Source organism: Saccostrea cucullata, unplaced genomic scaffold (assembly GCF_032062105.1).
Source record: "Saccostrea cucullata isolate Sc308-1 unplaced genomic scaffold, CSIRO_AGI_Scuc_v1 ctg1187, whole genome shotgun sequence".
Classification (NCBI taxonomy): Eukaryota; Metazoa; Mollusca; class Bivalvia; order Ostreida; family Ostreidae; genus Saccostrea; species Saccostrea cuccullata.
Window position 1 is genome coordinate 81,077 of NW_026926000.1, and position 22,998 is coordinate 104,074.

At 32.8% G+C, this 22,998-nt stretch overlaps 1 long non-coding RNA gene across 1 annotated transcript; it reads right to left on the minus strand.

Annotated features, from left to right (window-relative positions):
• Window positions 1–693: 693 nt before the first annotated feature.
• Window positions 694–19,303, minus strand: LOC134270366 (uncharacterized). Its single transcript, XR_009992790.1, has 4 exons — window positions 19,080–19,303; window positions 10,368–10,421; window positions 9,880–9,981; window positions 694–783 (listed from the first exon to the last, which is right to left on the minus strand). It is a non-coding gene; the product is annotated as an uncharacterized LOC134270366 (long non-coding RNA).
• Window positions 19,304–22,998: the final 3,695 nt, after the last annotated feature.

Below are 22,998 nucleotides of genomic sequence, written 5' to 3' on the forward strand. Positions count from 1 at the left end.
AATCCCTAATTGCCCCAAGCTATAAGCTACTTGTACCTGAACAACTGTGTGCATTCAAGCGTGAAGTGATTTCCTGTGGTTAATTAACATAGATATATTGCAATGTTGATTTTTTAAACATGGTCTTTTATAATCGGAAATTTTATTGTATTTTTTGCTTTGATCGGGAAGGCTGCGAATCGGGAGGAAAAATCGTGAAAGTTGGCAAAACATCAAAATGAATTTGTAAAAAACATTATAGAAATTGTAACACAATTGAAAAACACGGCCATTTTATTATTTTTCAGTACATCAAGAAAATGCTTAGATTTGAAATATAGTGATATAATTATTTTATAGTGAACAAATGAATTATATCGCCATTACTATAGAAATTATTTTTTTGTTGATACACGTTTTGCCTGTTAAAAAGTATGCACTCAGCACACACACATTACTCTCTAGTAGTAAATTCTATGTTTTACCACTGAATATATACCATTCTATATGTTTTCTATGAAAAGCGTTTTCAATTTGCAACACCAAAAAATGGAAAATTCGTGAATGAAAACAGAAAATACATGTAAAATAAAATTATAATGTGTCATCAGTTATATAATCTATGAAATTATGTGTCTGCGAAAGGAATATCACATGCTAAAAAGTGATTACATAAATATGTTTGTTTGAAATTTTAGAATGAAGGGACACCCACCTTGCATCCTTCACAGGCATGAACACCATAGTGAAATCCGCTAGCCTTATCTCCACAAACTCGACATAGCACCGTGTCCCCATCAAACTCTACAAAACAACAAAATATAATTATTCTACAGAAAATTGTCTCACAAATCTATCAAGTTTAGTGGAACAAACTGATTCCTCTAATATATGTAGCAATGGAATTCATTTTTTTTAAACAAAAAGCACATATAAAGAAACAAGAGGCCCACGGGCCTCATAGGTCACCTGAGTATCATGAAACAACTTTCCAAAATATTGAATTTGGTCTGTGTTTTGAACCAGATGCCATGAAAATCACAATTTAGTGCCATTCATTGCTTATCATAATAATACACTTAGAATGCTTACTCTAGTTAGCTTGTTTAATATCGAGGAGCAGAGAAGAAGATTTTTGAAGAATTAATGTTTTTTAATTATACAATCAATACAGCCCCGCCCTCAAACCATAACTCCTGACTCTGGGGCCATGAAATTCTCAATTATTGAAGAGGCACTCTTGCTCATCATAACTATGTTCTTAGTTAGTTTATTTAATACCCAGGAGCAGAGAAGAAGATTTTCAAAGAAATAATGCACTTTTACTATATGATCTATATAGCCCCGCCCTAACACCAGAACCCCTGACCCAGGGGCTATGAAATTCACAATTATTAAGAGGCACTCTTTCATCATAACTATGTTTTTTTATCTAATACCCAGGAGCAGAGAAGAAGATTTTCAAAGAAATAATGCACTTTTACTATATGATCTATATAGCCCCGCCCTAACACCAGAACCCCTGACCCAGGGGCCATGAAATTTGCAATTTTTAAAGAAACACTCTTGGTTATAATAACTATGTTCCTAGTTAGATGATTTAATACCCAGAAGCAGAGAAGAAGATTTTCAAAGAAATAATGCACTTTTACTATATGATATATATAGCCCCACCCTAACACCAGAACCCCTGACCCTGGGGCCATAAATTTCACAATTTTGGTAGAGGACTCAATGCTGATTACAACCATGTCAACAGTTAGACTGCTTGATGTCCAGGAGTAAAGAAGAAGATTTTTAAAGATTGCATTAATTTTAGTGGTTTTGGCCCCACACCTCAGGCCCCAGGGGGGCAGGGACCATGAAATTCACAATTTTTGTTCCCCTTCAGCAATAGATGTTGTATACCAAATTTGGTTGAAATTGGTTCAGTAGTTCCAGAGAAGACGTTAAAAATGTTAAAAAGTTTACGAACGACGTACGATGAACGACAAACTGATTCCTCTAATATACGGATAGCAACAGGTCATTTTTTTGAGTTTACTCAGGTGACCTAAAGAAAAAAAACATGCCAAATATTTCTAAAATAGTTTAAAGGGGCCTGGACACAGTTTCAACTGATTTTGTTAAAACCAATTTTAATATTTCCAATTCCTACCTAAGGCATAATCTATTGATTAGCAAACATTTGAGCATCATTTGTTGATTAACAAACAAGATACAGAACTTAAAGTTCTTCATAATGTTATAGGCTCGTGCCTTGTTTTTGTTTACATATAGAAAATATCATATTTATAACAAAATGAAGTTCAGCAAATCAATAGTAACTGTCGAATCGTATTTAAAACTAACTTTTATTTGAAATTATATACTTTGAACGAACATATATTAGTATATTAACCTGTGTAAACAAAAACATGACACTAGCCTTGTTTACATAACAAAGGTTTTGAGCTCTAAATCTGTCTTGTACCTGGACAACAGGCGTTCAAATTTTTGATGATCATTAGAAAGATCCTAGTTAAATATTTGTAAAAATGGAAAAATAAATTTTGAAATTTTAGCCGAAACTGTGTCCATGCCCCTTTAATATGACATCCCCCCCCCAAACAATAACTCAAGAAAGGTAACTCTATCATAGGCTACAGTAAAACTCTGTTATAAAGAACTTATTTATAGTGAAATATCATTATATTTCAATGAATCTCCCAGGTGACGTTGCTTTAATAACTAACAAACTAGAAATTCTTCTTGATTAAGAGGCCCAGGGGCCACAACACTCACCTGAGTTACTGTGGCCCTGCTGTTTTTCATCAGCAGATTATTTCCTATATCATCACCATGTAAGACTTTATAAACACATATTCAGAAGATTTTTTATTTATTTGTATGTAAAACTTTGATTGTAGCCCCATTCTATATCTGGGGGTCATGTTTTGAACAAACATTTTGTAATGAAGCTTTCACATAAGCTTCTTTCTTCTGGCGAAGTGGTTCTTCAGAAGACATTTTAAAAATGCCAAAAATTTTCATAACTTCTCAAACTTAGGACAGGGCTCTTCAGTTAAAAAAACAAAAACAAAGTTGAATCAACTTAACCCGATGATACTTTGTGGCGAGTTTAATGGAATTAGGTCAGATTTAGGTTCTGGAGAAGAAATTGAAATGTGAGAAGTTATAAATTAAATTAAGTCCAGAATCATTGTCTTTAACGTACAGTTTGCTATATACAGTAAAACTCAGTTATAACGAAGTCATTTGGGACATATGAAATAACTTCGCTATTTCCGTAATTTATTTTATCCATCTAAGGAATTCGTTAAATTTATATAGCTGGGGATAAACAAGATAACTTCGCTATATCCGTAATGATGTTCGTAAAGAGAAAACTTGTTCGTACTAAACAAGTTTTGCTGTACTAATAATTTGATTTTCAGATGAAAGACCAAGGTCTTGTGTGCATTTTGACACAATATTTTATGATGATTCATCCCTAAACTGTAAATCATATATCTGGCTAAGAGTTTTCTTGTCAAGGTGACTTTCGGGTCATTATAACAAAACACTCTTCCCTAAAGGGAATCAACTAACACTTAAAGGTCCATAAACTAAAAAACTTTGGTGAATCTTTGTCTTATACTCTACACATTATGACCTTGACATGATTTGATTAAGCATAGCTAAACAATTCCAAAATGAGGTCACAATGACCTACTTTTGGATCAAGACAAACTTCCCTCCAAAGAAGTGCCACTTGACAAAAATTGTTGGTTCCATAAAAAAAAAGATCCAGACATACATCAACATGTGTGTTTTAACGTTGTATGGCAGTAAAATTTTTGAAAATAAGGTCACCAATATCTACTTGCAGGTTGCAATGGTATACAATATGCCCAGTTTATGTGCATTTTTTTAATATTCACAAAATATTATGCCATTTTCTGGAAATGTAAAATAAACAATATGTGTACAGTTACATGATATTGATAGATTCAGCATTTGATGGATTTTTTTGGTAAAAAAAATATTTTGACGTCACCCCTCTAATTTTGTTTGTTTAAATTCTATATTCCTTTGGTTCCTGAAAAGATATCAAATGATTCTCAATTCCTAAACACATTTTAGATATGTAACTATATTATTTTTACTCTCCATCAAAGAATCTGAGCATGGCTGCAGCATAACATTCAATGTTATACTTAACAAAGAAAAGCAGCATACAAAACATTTTTTACAACTTGTAGACAAATTAATGTATACCACAGTAAAATATAATAATCCCTTTTGAAAAAAAATTGATATTTTTAGCATTTCTAACAACTTCTCAAATTTAATATGCACATGAAACTATTGTTTCGACAAATCCATATTGGAAATCTCAAAAAAAAAAAAAAAATTAATATTACCTGACTCTTCACTGCATTTCCCCAATCCTCTCATCTGATTCAGAAGTTTGATTAAATTAAACATTTTCCACTATTCACAACACTTTCTTTTTCTAGCAAAAATTTAGAAACTGAATCATGCACTCCAAAATAATGACATTTTTTTTGCTCCTCAACAATGGGCGAAATCTCCACACCAGTAACAGTATTCTAGCCGTGGTACACAATAGTCTGTAGTCTATAGAAATGAGGTGGTAAGATAGCATAGGTGATAATAAGACTGCTAATGAATATGACGTTAGGCAAGGAAAAAAATTGGGACAACGATAATGAATTTCCATGGCAACCAAATATCAATGACAACTTTTTTGACCGAAAAGTAGACAGACATAATTTTTTTCTATTGAAAGCATTATATGGGTATATTTATATAACTCATGCCAACTGGTTTATATAAAACAAGTAGTACGTTTTCATTCTCTGCACATCAATTTTTTTTATTTGTAACAGGTCATTTTTTTTTCAAAAAGGTCGGTTATACATCTCATATAAATCACAAGTTCCAAAATGCTGCTGTTAGGCATAAATTTGTTCCTCTCAAATTTCAAATTTTTGAGGAACAAATTAGAGAGATAGCTTATAAGACTTGATTAGAGATAGCTTACAACTATATACGAGACTTGATCCAAAAGTAATGTCACAGTGTCCATATCTTTTATATTTGGCGTCATATTATCACATATAATATACCAAAAGATGCACAAATATAAAATGAATTTAACTTGAATTTTTCATTCAATAATGTTTAACTAAATTTATTTTATAGATGTTTAAAACATAGAACATATGGGGGGTCGCCGCGTCACAACTGAACGTCACAAATTAAAGTGTACTTTTTTTAATTAAAGAAGACAAACACATTAAGAAACATCTATTAAAAGCGCCTAATCACAAAATATTTAAAAAGACAAAAATTTACATCATTTTTTAGTCTTAAGTAGAAAAGTATATGACATAATTGCTATTTTTCATTTTAAAAACATCGTTGTTTTACTCCGGTGCATTGCATTGAAAAAAAGGAAATGCCTAAATGGGCAAAGAAAGCCAGAACAAACTGTAATGCATTTTAGCTTCAAAATGAAGAAATCGCCAGAAGAGACAGTAACGTTGATTCACCAGTCTCACAGAGGAAAGAATGTAAATAAGAGACTTGTTTAGATAGTTTCAGCGATTTTGGATAGGTGATGAGTCATTGAATGCTCAGCAGATGACAAGAAGAGCGAAAGATGAGAGGACGGACGGAAACGTTCAATGGTGTGTGGCGTTGTCAAAAAAGACGGACGGTAAGAGCGATATGAGACATTTTTTTAAGTTGGTCTTGTACTACTGTTCAAAGAATTTTGACAGAATTAATTATGGAAAGAGTGAGTGTACGATGGGTAGCAAGTTTTCTTTAAGAAGGTGAAATTTGTGAATGTATTCGTGGATCTCTCATATTTTTAATGAAACAAAGGGAAGCGTTTAAATGTACAACGTCGTGTATCTGTCATATGACGTTATTTAGGTGCGGCGACTACCATAATCGCAATTTGTATATAATCCGATATTTTGAAAAGCATAAATCATGCTGAATTGAAATTTTCAGGTCTGATTTGAAATAAATGTAGCTTTCATCATTAATAATTTTGTTGTTTTACGTCGACGGGTAGCGATTTTATCGAAGTTGTGACATTACTTTTGGATCAACCCTCGTAATATCTTTTATTTCAATTAACACCTTTAATTACTTCCTTTTGTATATTGTGGATTGGTTTTCATAAATGATTCATCTTTATAGGTATCATAACAAAGACAGAGGATTGCCCAATGAACTTGGCTTAAGCTACTAGGTGCTGGAAAAACTGGTAAACGTTTGTGGTCAAACTCATGAACTCATAGCTTTAAATTAGTACAGCATAGATGTCTCTAACTGGAATTTCCTTCTCATCAACGATTAATTTATCTTGGTATTTCTTAATTTGTCAAATTTATCAAAAAATTCCCAAATAAAAAATAAAATAAAAAATCATGACACTGGAAAATCCAATTTCTTTGATATGTATAAAAATTAACTGATTCATTGTTTAATCAAGAAGTCACAGTAGTTGCAATGTAGATTGTCGTAAAACAAAACAAATGATAGCTATTTTCATTATGAAAAAGGTATTTACTGTAAATAAATATATTTACGTTTACAACTGCAAAAATATCTTTTCTTTAATGAGACTGCTAACGAAATTGACATTCAATTTTCGATGACTGTTGATCACACCATCATGCGTAATGGAAAACAAAGATACGAGACATTTTGAAGCTAGGCTCTAGACTGTAACATCACTTGTTGTTGTTTTATTGTTATGTAAAGTTTGTTGTGAACTGTCGCAATTTTAATGTATCTTCTAGAATTTTGATGATGTACATATATAGTCTAGAATGTTCTCTATGTTTCGTGAATGAATTATTAAGAAGTCTCTAGAATATGTTCAAATGTAATTTCCTAGAATTTTATACAAATTTCTATTTCTAGATGTTTCTTTCATACTATATAAATGAAAGGGTTTTTTTTGTGACTTTAGGGAATTAGAAAATTATTGATTATTACTGAGTTTACATTAAGTTTGAGTTTAAATTGAAGAAATATTGAATACATATCAGAAACCATCTGATTATCTAAACCAATGTGGTATTTTGATCGTTAACCCTTGTAGATTTGTTTTGCCTTTAATCGTCATAATAAATTATAAAAAGATGATTTCCGTGTGATTGTGATTTGCCACAAAGTTGACATGAAGTTTGAATGTGATCAACTCTACTACAACACTTTTCTTGAGAAAAAAAAAATCATCAAAATAGTCTAGAAACCAAATAAGTTGCCAAAGCAGTCATATTGTTGTTTCTGTAGTGTCCGAGTCAAAATTTTTGTCTCTTAATTGCCAAAATATGTAGAGCTTTCTATACTTTTTTAAGATTAACTTTAAATATGAACCTTATATTGTTTCCTTATTATGGTTCTGAATTGATACACAAAGCGTAATGCTATATTGTTTATATAACTATAGAGCTTTTAAGTTTTATCACGTGCATAAGGAGAGCGGACCACGTGACAACAAATGATGTCATATCATTTAAAAGTTACACGTTGTCTTGTGTTGTTTTGATTGGCTTTAGCTAGAGTAGGAGCGCTAAATACCATCTTTTAGTCTAAGAAAATGAAATCAAATAGTGTTGTTAGAATCAAAGAGCATCAGCCTTTGTATGTTAATTTTCTGACATTCAGATAAAAGTCCTCACTAAATGGACATTTTATGAGTCAATCTGTTTTTCAAAACTCGGATCCAACCAAGCTGTCCTAAGTAAGACCCTGGAGCCAAGGAATTTTGCTGACTTTAACTATGTTATCATTTAGTTCTTCTTGTACCCTCCCCCCCAAACTCCCTGCTAGGGGAGGGAACCCTCAGGCCCCTGTCTACTTTAATGTCCCTTGCTACTTCAATTCTTTTAAAGGCAACCTTGCCTTCTGAGGCTCCACCCTAGCCTCAGGGTTCACAGTTTATAAGAATCTGATTCTATACTACAAAAGATGCCATAAAATTAATAATAACTTTATTAATATGACTTGTGGCTCGAAAATATCTTAAAAATATTTCCTTAAGTATTACTTCATTAAAAAAAAAATAATTACTTAATAAAAAAATTACTCTTATGGCATCAACCTAGCATGGGGTTCATAATATGAACAATTTGAATTCAGGAGCTTTAAGGTATGATAATATTATTATGGGTTTTTTTGCACCAAAATTTCACTATTTCTAAATATCTCCCCTTAAAAAAAAACAGGTTTGGTTTTTCATTTTCCATTCATCTAAGGATGCATTGTAGCAAATTTGATTGAAAATGAAACAGTTGTTCTGAATACAAAGTTGAAACTGTGAAAAGTTTCCATACTACTAACAACAAACAGACGATACTGGGCAATCTTCCATCAGAAAAACTCAGTAGAGCCTAGTTTGGCTTAGGTGAGCAAAAAAGACAATAAAAAGTCCGCTACAGTCACCTGAGTATAAAGTATTTCTACAGATATTCTAATACATACTGTGTCTCCTTTACAACTAAGGTTTTCAATGCGTAAGTGGTTACAAAAGTTTGCATCAATTTTAAGTACTTTAACTTCTTGAAAAAAACAAACTATAAATTATTTCATATTTATACCAATACTTTTTTTCTTTATTACTATCTTATTTTTAGAATTTATCTTTCTGTTATTTTAAGTACCTAATATGAATTTTAGACTCTTCTGACAATTTATTCATTAGCACGTTACGATGTTATATTTAATGAATTCACAAAATTAAAAACATTGACTATGTTATAAGTATAATTATGTAAATTTAAAAGTAGAGAAAATACTTCCGTCTAATATGGAAAATCCGCATGGAAATATTTTAAACAAATAATAATAATGTGAAGATGAATTTTCTTACTGCTTACATGAGAGGGAAAATTAAAGAATATGACAAATCATACAGTCAAGCCCCATTATCTCAAAATTAATGGGGCCAAGGAAAAACTTCCAAGATATTGGAGGATTCAAGAAATGTTTGTTGTTTAACATCTCTCTCAATAATTTTTCACTCATATGGAGACGCCATCACTTGGCGGTGGAGAGCTACAAATGTTCCCTTGCCTATCAAAATATACTACGACACAGGACCTCGGTTTATACAGTCTCATCCAAAGGACCAGTCTCTTCGTCCCACAGTGGGATTCGAATTCTTGACGTAAGGATCATTTCCTTACTCCTGACTTTAGAGCAAAAGCTCTACCATGGTACCACACGGGCGACAAGATATCTAGTTAAATACTAAATAATAAGTGATTAGGATTTTTTAAAAACACTTTTTGGCGTAACTGTTTCCTGCAATCTCTGCCATGTAAAAAATGACCTTGAAAGATCTTCATCAACTCTCTCTCAGTGAGAAGTGATAATTTCATCAACAACACACTTCAAATGTAGATCCTTCACTTTTAGCTAAGATATAAGAAGAAAATATACAGTATACTTTTAATTGTAATGACCTGACCTGACCTTGGTGACCTTGATCTAAAGCACTAAATCACCTGACCTCATTGCTTTGACATACCTTAGGGCTAATTATCACTTTGTAAAATGTGTAAGCCTAATATTTCTAGACTAATCACCCAGAAGACTGTACATGTACTGTAAAAGTACCCCTGAAAGTACACACAATATTGACATTTTTAGAGACTTTGTATCTCATCCTGATTTTCATCTCAGATTTTTTCACCCTTCATTTATATAAAAAAAATTCTTCCAGCGGATTCAATAGTTCCATTAGAAGAAAGTTCATGTGCACTTTCTGACAATGGACAAAAATGAAAAGCAAAAGGTCACCTGAATGATTCAAGTTTGAAATTAATTAAAAAAAAAAAAATTTAAATATAGAATATGCTGAACCTAATCCATCCAAGCTGGCTTCTTTTCCCATTGTTGTCATATTATGCTGAAAGGATTTGTCTGTATATGCTTTCCAGTACACCACACATCAAACCATTTCACCTGCAAATAACAAAACAGACTTATATAAATATTACCATGATAACAATTATTGCATATTCACCAATGAAGTATTCAACTGCTTTTTACAGCAATTGGTGGCTGATTATAATTCATATATTATCATGATTATTACCATAGTTGATATTTTCAAATGTTTTGTTTGATTGGACAGAAAAATTAATCAACAAAAATGAGATGTCTATATATATCTTAAAAAATAAATAAAAATCTTTCTTTTTTGGGTACAATACAACTTACCATAAATAAACCACCTCATGTAAAATCTTTGTTTAATAGTAAATCACTACTTGAATAAAGTAAAAACATCTAATGTAGTTTCTTTTTTTTTTTTTAGATGTATATCCATCATATTCCACTTCACTTACGGATCAAAACTTAATCCATGTCTGTGGTACTTCTGATTGGCCATGAAGATTTAGCTGAAAAAGAGTCAAAGTTTAATTAAATAAAATAAATAAGTATTTCCATTTGACATTATTATCCACAAATTGTTCATTATTTGTATACTACTTCAAAAAATTTCAAGCAAGTATAACATCTGAAAAAAAAGTTTTGTTTGTAAAACACTGATACCCCATACTCCGAGCACCTTTTTGCAAAGGTCAAAGTTTCTCAAATGTAAGAAAATTTCAAAGGTCAAGGTCAAGATACCACTCTCTATTATAATGCAAACAAAATATGTCTCAATAAATAAACAAAAAAGCCCGTGCACAAACCATTCAAACGTTATGGCAAAGGCTAAAGTATTTTAAATTTGGGTCAAATTTTAAGGCTAAAGGATCAAACTGAATATAACCAGGCAAAGGAAGTCCACATCATAAGATATCCACGTGTGAAATATTATAGCCCTAGCATAAAATGTTTTAATCTAATGACAATGTTAAAGTTTTTCAATAGTAAGTCAAATTCCAAGGTCTAGGTCAATTTAAGGTCTGATCGTTTTTAAAAGTATCCAAATGAAGATCTAGTCCCTGTAAAACATGAAAGCACTAACACTAATCGTTCAAAAGTTATGGCCATGAGGTTCAAGTTTTCTTAAAAGTGGGTCAAACTCCAAGGTCAAAGTCAAAATGTCAAAAATATCTATATCCATGGAAAGGTCTTAATTGTCACAATATTCATATGAAATAAGAAAGCCCTGGCACCAACCATTTAAAAGTTATGACAAAGGATAGGTCAATTGTTGCAAAAGTGGGTCAACCACCAAGGTTAAGGTCAAAAGGTCAACATCTTGAAAAAAACAAGACATGTTTGTGAAACTCAATGCCCCAAATGGTAACACAATTCTGGAGTGGGACATAGACTGAGGTGATATTCATTTACGCTTGACAGGGCAATAGTTATGGGATAGGTTAAAGCTGACGACAGACAAACAAACTGACAGACAAACTGACAGACAGGACAAAAACAATTTATCCCCAAGATCTTTGATCTAGGGGCATAAAAAGAAAGGCCATGTTACAAGGAATATATAGCAGAAATATGAAAGCCATATCTCCAACCTATCAGAAGTTTTGGCCAAAGTTAAAGTTTTTGCAGACGAACACACTGAGAGATGGACAGGGTAAAAACTATGTACCTTGAATCTTAAATTATGAGGGCATAAAAATGTTTGTAAAAGTCAAACATTTTTTTAATTACATACACATATGTTGAAGAAATGTTTTTGTCAACATATACATCAAGTAATATTTTGAATATAATAAAGTACAAACTTAACCAATGTGTCAAGGACATGTTAACCCTCAAGGTCATGTGGGTCACTAAAATTGATATCATCTGACTTTCCAAAAATAACCCTTGTTTAAGTTGAAAACAAACAGATGGACTGCCATGTAGACCAAATATTTAGAAACAGGAAGGAAAATCCTGATAACAGGTCTCACTTTTTTTGACCTGACAAAATCATTTCCCTTCATTCAAGTTATTTGATTCAGATGTCTAAAATAAGTTAGAGTGAAATTTACAAAAAAGCAGTTTCTGTGACAAAAAGATGATATACATGCAAATTTGAGGGGGAAAACCTGCAGCCTACCTGAACCCCCCCCCCCAGGCCTTTACACCCAACCCCAACTTCCAATACCCAAATCTGTTTGAATGGGACTTGTGCACATGCCTTTAATAAAATTTCAGAATACCGGTAGCAATGTTTGTTCACATCTTGTCTTGGCTAGATAATCCTTACTACAAGGTCAAAATATGTAGGTATACTACGTACGTTCCATATTTTAAATTTTAAACGTAGTAAAAAAGCATTACGTAATTTTTTATTTGATCATGTACATAAGGCATGCTGTGTATTCAATCCACTCTCTGTCTGTCATCTAGGATTATAGTCTTGAAAAAAAAAATTAACAAAATCAACAATTGTAGAATCTTAAACATGTTTAAACCACAATTCAAACATAGTTCACTTTAAGCATGTTTAAAGTGCATGAGAGCAAGAGAAAAGTTCATTGCCTCTTCATTGTTTAGTCTCTTTAACAAAAGGAATAACTTTTTTCAGGAAAAACATTAAAAAAATCATTTTGTTTGTGTTAATTTAAAGAGGATGGGCATGTCTTCAGTAAAAAGCAACAGACTTCCATCCAATCTATCAGAAATGCTTGTTATTGTTGCCAACATGGTCTTAAAATGTTTCTCTTTGGAGTTTTGCTGGAGTCTTGAAACAACAAAATTCAATGAATTCACCGTTACAAACCAAACTTTTTGTTTATTTGATGTTTTATCAGGGAGACAACAGTTATTCAGTAAAAAGATCAAAAAGTTCTGAAGAGTAAAATTAAAACATTTCAGCATCCTGGAGTCTGAGACCGACCCTCTCTGATATAGCTGATAAGTAATGTCTCCAAGAACTTAAAGACGGGGAAAAGAGCTTTGTTAGCTGAGGAAAGATCAGAACTTCAATGCCTGATCTCATAGATTTCACCAAGACCCTCCCTACAATAAATTTGATGAAAGTTGATATAAACTTGAAATCTAAACATTTAAGATGTGTTTGAGAAACAATGATGCCCCCGTATGACAGCTTATGGCAAAAGTTGAAATTTCTCAAATGCAAGACAAACTCCAAGGTCAAGGTCTAAAGGTCAAAATTGTTGGTATGAAGAGGAAGGTCTTTTCACAAGGAATATATCTGTGAAATATGAAAGCCCAAGTAAAAACTGTTCAAAAGTTAAGACAAATTAATTTGTAATTTTTAATTTGTAAATTTTTACAAAGTGGGTCAAACTCTAAGGTCAAGTTCAAAAGTATTTAAACAAATTGATAGGTCTTGTCAGAATGGATACTCATGCAAAGTATGAAGGCCTTAGGAGTTAGCACCAACTGTTCAAAAGGTTATGGACAAATTGAAGTCTGGTATTTTTTGTAAAAGTGGGTCAAACTCCAAGGTCAAAAGGTCAAATTTGGTGGTACCTAAGAAAGGTCATGCCATAAGGAATACACCTATGAAATATGAAATCCATAGCCCCACCCAGCCAAAAGTTATGCGGACAAACAGACAAACAAATAAACAGACAGACAGACGGACGGACAGGGCAAAAGCTATATCCCCTGTAATCGAATAAAAATCTATCTCTTTACCAAAATTGCTTTTTCTCTGCCTACTTGTTACTACCATGTCAGTTATCACATTTATCATTATCACAAGCCATGAATTTGCGAATCACAACTTGCATATTCTGGGTGTTAACCTTTCGTATCTTTGGCCTTCTGATGAGGCTTTTAACATAGAAACAAGTTCAGAAATATTTTCACAAAAGAGAGTAAGCATTCAATACCATATATATAGGCACCAATTGAAATATCTTTAAGTCAATGACCCCTATGAGTAAGACGATTCGAACTGTCGACCAACCGTGAATTATGGCTGGATTTTGTTTATTTATCTAAACACCTATGATTGACTGATGACTTCAGTTATTCTTAGCAAATTTCCATGTTTGTTTTCTTTTCAGTGTAAAATCAATTCTAACAGTTTTATAACAATCGCTGGGGAGGCCAGATATAAAACCATTATTTTCTCCAAAGTCAGTAAATCTATTTCTATCCAATTACCATGCATTCGAATTCTTCAAAATACTATTGAAGATCGTTCACTCGACATTTACACAACACATATATTTGACCTGAATAAACTAAAATAACAGTATTTTGTTGAACCCTTACATTACATAAACAAGTCTATGTTTGTCAGAATTTTCTTTCATACATTTCATTACATTGAAACACTGTCTGCCCTGCCTACTCAGTCAAACTGAGTACTAAGTCCTCATGTCCTAATGACATCAAGGCAACATGAGTGATAAGCTTAGCCCAAAGATACATCCAAATTGAAAATATCAATACTTAAGCATGTTTGAAATGACATCACTAGGAATTTCAAAAAGACAAAGATAGTATTTCAATAAAATACATTTTAACTTCATGTGCATGACCACATCTTATTAAAGTTACACAATTTTTCTCCATCAATTTTTTTTTACCTCCACCAAGATTAAAGTACTGGGTGCTGACAGATTTTTAAAAGCGAGTATCAAGAATGTATTAAAATCTCACGTCCTTTTTTTTTGTCAAATAAGCTGACACTTGCTCTATAAGAGATTCTTCTCTAAAAAATGTTGAATATTTGTTCATGGTTGTGCTACCTCAGCAATTCTATCCATTCATGACCCCCCCCCCCCCCTTTGCAACTGTTCCTGTAGACCCTGAGGCTCATGAGCAACCATGCTCACCTGAGCTCATTGGCTTGAAGTTTAGCAGTTAAAAGTTTAAATTTATATATAAGTGGTCCTACCTTCACCCCAAGGATGGAGCAGATGAGTGAATCATGTTTTGAACAAATTTGAGCTTTGTATGTCTAAATGATGCCATTAAAAGATTAAGGTTTTTACCAATTTTCTCCTATTTAGTTTTCTGTATAAGTTTGATTTTCTGTCACGGTCTCATTCTATTTCAAGAGGTCTTAAAATCTGAAGTATTTTGAAGGATTTGAAAAATTAGAATTAACACTACTTGAGGATGAATCCATATATATACGATTACTTCTTTAAGTGAAGATTATACATATTACAATGTAAAACCTTCTATTTTTGTCCCTCACAAATCAAAAAGGGGGAGGGGGCATGCTTTCAACAAACTGAATCGCCACTACCTGAATTTGCTTACATATTAATATGATCAATTGTGATCTGAAAAGTTTACTTGAACCTTCACCTCAGGTGAACTTAAAATTATTATCTCAAATTAGCAATTTACAATTTTTTTTTGATTGGCTATTCGTTACATCATATCATTTTTGTATGCATGATGAGCAGATCATGATTGTTCAATGACAAGTAAAACAAGTAAAAATTTCAGTTTCAGTTTCACATTTTGCCAGTGAACTAACAATAATGATGTTATAAGTTTTCCAACTTTAAAGGCCACTTGAAGTAAATTTTTAGATTATCATCTCTATCCACTATCTCAGAGTGTCAGTCTGGATTTTTTAAAATCTAAATTTAAAAATGAGCTCCATAATATGCATATATATACAAAGAATATATACATACATAAGTGGAGGGGGGGTATTGTAGGAAAATTAAATTAAATTTGAAAAGATGGGCTTGCTTTCTTTTATTGTATTGTAGAAAATTTAAACTAAAACTTAAAAGATTGGCTTGCTTTTGTAACTCACGTCCATGTCAACAATATAACAATTTTGATTTTTTTTTTTTCCTTAAAGAATATGATATGGGTATTTTTTTAAATTTAAAATAATTAAAAATTTAAAATAATTAAAATCCAACCAATTACCCCACAGATTTTTTTTAAAATGAGAATCTAAAAACTATAAGTTACATATTGCATTGCCAAACCTTGATATTTGTGAAACGATTATTATTAATGTATTAAAAAGTCTGAATGGTTTCTTTTTCTTGGAATAGTGAAACCTCATAAAAAAAGTCCAATGACTTTGTGTTAAAATCTCTGACAAGTACGTAAAAACGTACAGGTCATGAGGGTCAAGCAAAAAACCCGCAAACTCACCAGAACCATACATGTACATGAATAAGAACATTCAGTTCAATATTGATACATCTTGCATTACAAACAAATTCAGATTACAATTCTGAAATAGTGTAGAAAAACAAGAGGCCAATGGGCCACATCGCTCACCTGAGTTACTTTAGTGATGCAGTTCTTTAACAGATTTCCCCTGTTCTTATATCTATTGTGCCCCCCCCCCCCCCCTTTCTTGATTTTAACAATTTAGATTTTTTAATACTTCAGGATGCTTCCACATAAGTTTAAGCTTTCCTGGCCCAGTGGTTCCTGAGAAGATTTTAAAAGATTTTCCCTACAAATTTCTATGTAAAACTTGGATTTCTTGTTGTGGCCCCGCCCTACCCCAGGGGTCATGATTTTTACAATTTAAATCTTACAATACCCCAGGATGCTTTCACATAAGTTTCAGCTTTCCTGCCCCAGTGGTTCTTGAGAAGAAGATTTTTAAAGATTTGTTCTATATATTTCTATGTAAAACTTGGGTTCCCTATTGTGGCCCAGCCCTACCCCTGGGGGTCATAATTTGTACAATTTGGATCCTACACTACCCAAGGATGCTTCCACGTAAGTTTCAGCTTTCCTGGCCCAGTGGTTCTTGAGAAGAAGATTTTTTAATGACCCCACCCTATTTTTGTCTTTTCTTGATTATCTCCCCTTGGAAGGGTACTTGGCCCTTCATTTTCACAATTTAAACTCTAGTCTCGTTCAACCAGACGCTCGGCTGTCTCCGTAAACTCCGACCAGCAGAGAGTCTGGTAAAGATTCACGTAAGCGTTTGTAACCGTCAGAGGGCGCTATCTTGTTTTCATTTTGACGAGCTTTTTTGAAAACAAATGCTATATATGTTTCTTCTTCTGGATTGTGACTTTATATTAATAAACTGATCTTTAATTTGGGACACCAAACGAGAAATTACAATATCAATCGAAGGAATGTGTATTACGCAGGTAGGGCTACACAACTTTCACTTTTGTTGTCGATAGCATATTTTCAAGACATTATTAAACACACTTACATATAACTGGTGGGCATTACCGTTAACAATTCCTCTCTAACAGCTTGAAGTTTTAGACATATAACTTTTACATCTTTAAGTTATTTTTCTGCCGATTTATCATGTATTTGTTTAAATCATGTAGGTGTGTTCTTTTCAGCCAATCAAAATATTTACCAGAATTTCAGTAAGCCTTTTGGCATTACAAATGATATCACGTATCTTTACCAGACCCTCTGGCTGGTCGGAGATTTACGGAGACAGCCGAGTGTCTGGTTGAACGAGACTATTTAAACTCCCCATCAGCCAAGGATGCTTTGTACCAAGTTTGGTTAAAATTGGCCCAGTGGTTCTTGAGAAGAAGTTGAAAATGTGAAAAGTTTACAGACGGACGGACGGACAGACAGATATTTACATATTTACAAATTCCCACATTTACAAAGAATCTTATATGTGTTTTATAATGCTCATAAGAATTATTTTTTTATTTAGTATAGACTTAACTCACTTTTAAGTATTATCAAAATTGTGTGTACATTTTGACAAGTGCTATATGGCATTACTGGTAGGTAAAAAGTTATGCTAACTTTTTTCATTTATCTCCACTTTTTGCAAAGATATGATAAAAAAAAACCTAATTTGAATTCAAGTTTCTTTTTTTAATATAAAGTTTGCCATCTTAAATATAAATAAATGTGCAAGAAAATGAGGAAATTCTTTTATAGTAATTTCTATGCATTGCTATACATCTGAAATAATAGCCCCGTGTTTACTTCTATAATTCCATGGTATTTTCTCTAATACTTCAAAAGTATGGCATTTTTAAAAAAAAAGATAAGCAAGAAATAAGGGGAAAAAATTCTAATGCACAACTTTATTATTTTTCTCCAAAATACCCAATTGTCAAAGGAAAAACAGCACTTTAAATTTTGCGTGAAATGTTTTTAAGCATTTATCATGTTTATTGTAACTTTTGTAGGTTAGTTATTTTTTTACTTAATTTTTAACATATTTGAAAATTGGTCAAGGCTATAACAATTTGCTGAAGGCCTATTTTCCATTTTTAAATATTAAAAAGACACTTGCACAAAAAGTTAGCATATTGTATTGAAAGGTTAACATGATATTGTTTTAACATTTACTTATTAGGTGTGAAGACATGTACAGTATCACATAAATTTCTTGACTTGTAAAGCCTTTCAATGACTCACCCTCTTTTGTTACTTGTTTTCCCCTCTGTGTCTATTTTTGGTCGAAACACAGACCTATAATTTAGAGGCATTTGCCTGAGAAGTGATAAATGTGGGTGGTAGGGTTTCAGTCAGTAGAGAACAATATTTTTTTATGGGTTGTTTAAATAAAGTTGCTCGAGATAAAGTTTGCCATGTAAGCATAAAAGAACAGTTGAATTCAACATGTTTGTGATTCATATCAACCAATCAATAAAAAAAAAAACAGAAAAAAAATCATTAACTAGTAAACTCTGCTTTTGTTTTAACAATCCAGTTAAAACACTTCCTTTGACATTTTGCATGGGTCAGCATGTCATTACATCATCTCACCCACTGCAAAATTATGTAATATGAACCTCTCCCTGTATTTTCCTAAAATCAAGGGACATATGTTCAGAAAATCACAAATTCAGATAATTTTTAACTTATATTCAAATAACATTTTGTGCATAAAATGAGGTTGTAAATAACATTCATTGCAACTGCACAACATAACTCAATCATGTCAATAGGACTGTTTGTGAACATGTCATAATGTCTGCATGATATCTACCGGCGAATTATGACCCTTGATTTAGAACAAACTCGGTCTCTGATTAAGACTGAAACTGCCCAAACATAATAAGCAACATTTCCTTTGTTGTCCATAATTAACACGGAACATGATTAGACGTGAAACACACTCTCAACTATCCATCTCTTACAAACTATTTATTATTTTTTTGTCCAGATCACCGAAATTTCCCCCAGTAAAATGCCGGTTCCTCTTTTCATTTCAGACCAACATTTACGCTACTTACCTGGGTGACCGTGGGTAGGGAAACCTTGAGACGAGGGTGTTTACGTCCCCCGGTCCTCACTTCAATTTAGACACTCGGTCAATTATCTCGTGTATGTGAACTCTCCATGACTGAGTGACCCAATTATTCACAACCAGCACTGACCCAAATTCAACGTAATTTTTCTAACAAGGGAATTGATTGGTCCGAAAATATTGCAATTCAGCTGGTGTCATATACTTTTGCAAGCATTTTTGGTAAAAGTACGATATAGAAATTAAATATTAGGAGTTTGACTTAAATAGGTCAATAATATGTATCATTTTCAATTTAAAAATGATATATAAAATGCGTAAATAAGAAGAAAATCAAAAAAATATCTGTAACCTGTAAACAACTTACCTAAAATATAGGTCAAATTGCCGAACCAATCATTTTGCGTCTTTCATATCCCCCTTGGAGAGGTCGGCGCTCGTTACAAAAAGTAAACAACTAAAATTAGAAAAGTGTCACGTAATACCGAACATGCAACAGCTGATTTGATACCGAAATTGAAATGATAACTAATGCACTAATTTGACTGTGATTATTCCAAAAAATCCTAAGAAATACGATGCATTTAGCAGATCGATAATTAAATTCGTGATGGCAGAATATAAGATCAACAAACAAACATGCTTTAAGAGGTCAAAAACCTCGACGGTGACCTTTTGTAGATAGGTGCAATGTCATGCTACGTCATACATGGTAAGTAAAGTGGCGGATCTATACAATTCCATTCTCCAGTGTTCTCATAAATTAACAAGAATTACTGAATAGATCGAGTGGTGAATCATGCTGAAGAGACAGCATGCAATGTACACGTTGCTCTATTATCATGATTATAACAAATATATAAATAAGAACATTAACAAAATTCACACGCATTTTATTTTACCAATTACCATGCCTTAACTTTTCTCCCCTTCCTCTTTCTCAATGCATTTGTTTGGTTTAATTTCGCAAGGGGTTAATTAAGGAATGACTCTAATTCTTGGCCAGCTGCAGATTATCGAGTATATAATATGGTTTGGGTCAGTTTACGCTTTATAATCCGCGAAGCGGATTATAAAAAAGCGTAAACTGACCCAAACCATATTATACTCGATAATCTGGCCAAGAATTAGAGTTATTCCTTATAATTTAATTTTAAAATAATTAAACAACTGGGGATGTAAAATTGTGTTGTTTTTATTAGTTCAAATTTACCGCGCAATAATACAACCGTAGTAACGGAAGTGATGGGAAGCAAGGGGAGGTAAAAACTGATACATAGATCTAGCAGCCATGATTCTTGTTTACATGAGGTAAGATCGAGCAACTGTTTGAAGTTAAAGGTACATTCATTAAATCTGGAATTTTTCATGAATCCGAAGGACTGGAAATGAGGGGATTGATGGATACAGATGATTCAGCTGGTTGTCAAGGGGGTGTGTCCCCATACCAAACCAGATTATACAAAATGTTATGCGTTCCTTTTTGGAAATCAACCAATGAGAGACAAGAATACAAACAGAATTAAATTATTTGAGAGTAAAAAAAATATCTGAATGCACCTGTTATGTGTTGGATGCACAGGCACTTATACTTAATGTTAAAAAAATTATTTCAGAAACAAGTATCTGTGGTTTGATGTCTCGCTCGCTGGAAATGCTGAGTGCGATAATTGTGACATCATTGTTGTTTAAAAATTGTAATTCATATGACGTCATAATTCAACAAATCGTCTCACTCGCTGGAAATGTTGAGTGCGATTATTGTGACGTCATTATCTGTTTTTTAAAAATTGTAATTCATATGACGTCATAATTCAACAAATCGTTACAACATCAACGAGAGAATGAGAGAGGGTAGAGGGAGCTATTTGACTTGTCAAGATAAATCATGGGCTTCGGAACCGGGGGGGGAGGCTAGGGCCCCCACCCCACTTTTTTTTCAAGAATAGACTTAGTATAGGCATTGAACATAGCGGCGTAGGTTAAGCCCCCCCCCCACTTTCCAGACACGTTGCAGTATAGGTTAAAAATGGGGAAAGTGGTAATATTTGGAGAAAAATTTTGTACTGAAAGAAGTTCGACTCTAACTACCCCCCTCCCCCTACGTAATAGGATTTTTGCGTTTTTGTTTGTTCGTTCGTTTGTTTGGTTGTTTGTTTGTTTGTTTTTTGCCTGTCAGGTATTTTTGCAGGTCTAAAAAAATTCTCTTACACATAGCCCCCCTCCCACTTTTAATTTTCTTCCGATGCCAATTTTAAATTAATATTACAAACAATATTCAAAAAGACAGTTTTTCTGCGTACCACAACATTAGTAAGGATGCAGACTTTATTTCAAAACATATAAACACAGGCATCTGACGTTACTTATTTTTCTTTTAATATAAAAATATATTATTAGGGTTATATTTTTTTTATGGAAAGAAAAATAAATAACGTCAGGTGCCTGTGTATATTAACTATATATAGACCTACTTTTGTCTGGCACATAATTATGACGTTGAGATTTAAAAAAATATTTTTTTTTACCAAAACAAACAATTTATAAATATCTTAATTTCGAAAAAAAAAAATCAGTAAATATATAAATGACGCATTAATTGTCATAGCTTGAAGAGGTTTTTTTTTTATTAAGTAAAAGAAACTAGTTTTTAGCTTTAACATAATGATCATGATGATATTTCGTGCATTTCCTAATTATGGACCGCCAACTGGCGCCTCATCATACATGCCATCTTCGCTAGCCAAGGGTTTCCGATCCGATACCTACTGGTGTAGAGTAGGTATCGGATCGGAAACCCTTGGCTAGCGAAGATGCATACATGCTTAATCATACATAGTACAGTTATACGCGAAGATAAAAGGACCTGGTTATTCATGGTTTATATATGTTTCCAATGATACCTTCATCATGGGATCTTTGGCATATATATACCTATACTTTTGAAAACAACAATTTGCATGCAACGCAGGCGCAGATCCAGAAATTTAAATGGTCAAAACACATTACTTTTCATTCCAATTTCACATGGATCCGCGTTTTGAGGAGAAGTCCCCGTTTTCGGGGGGGGGGGGTCCATTGTCACTATTACTTGGTTAGTGTACACATTTAATAACAAATTCCAGGGGGGGTCTGTACCCCCCGATCCCCTTTCTCTTGACCGGCACATGAAATGGCATAAAATCTTGCTTAATTTAACAGTAAGATTGACATTCTCTTTTATATACGAGTTTTTAGAATTAAAGTTACACTATGAGCCAGAATCATGTATTTCTTTTTAGAAATCTCTATCATACATGCAGAAAAGGATTTATAAAAATTTTGAGTATATAACAATGTAGCTGCAGAACTGTAGCTCTCCGTAAAAATATAATATTGACAGTCCGGTCTGTCTAAATATATTTTTTCGGAGAGCTTCAGGTCTGCAGCTAATAACAAAGATATAACTTAACTGCATCATAAAGCAAGAAAAGACTGCACAATATAAGTGCCGGAAAAAACAAAGATTGTATCTTTATACCGTTTCGTTGTTTTCGTGTATGTCAAGGTCACGCCACTTGTCTGGATCATACAAAGGTGAGAAATATGTTCTAACCATGCACTTTTTTTAAAAAAGATTGTATCAAAATTCTTGGTCTACCTATATTCATTTTTAGGTACTTTTTAGGTACTTGAGACCATGGTAACCATGGTAACTTATTAATTTTTTCTGTGCACGCGTACAATAGAGAGGAAGAAGATAAGTAATATTTTTCGTGCTGGGGCATACTGAAATTATTTTTACTTTTATTTTTCTCCATATAAATAGATTTTTTAGGCTCTGAAACCTGTAATTTTCTGAAACTTAATACTTTTAGGAATTGTACAAAATTTACACAGGTCATACAAAAATTCTACGTTTGTCA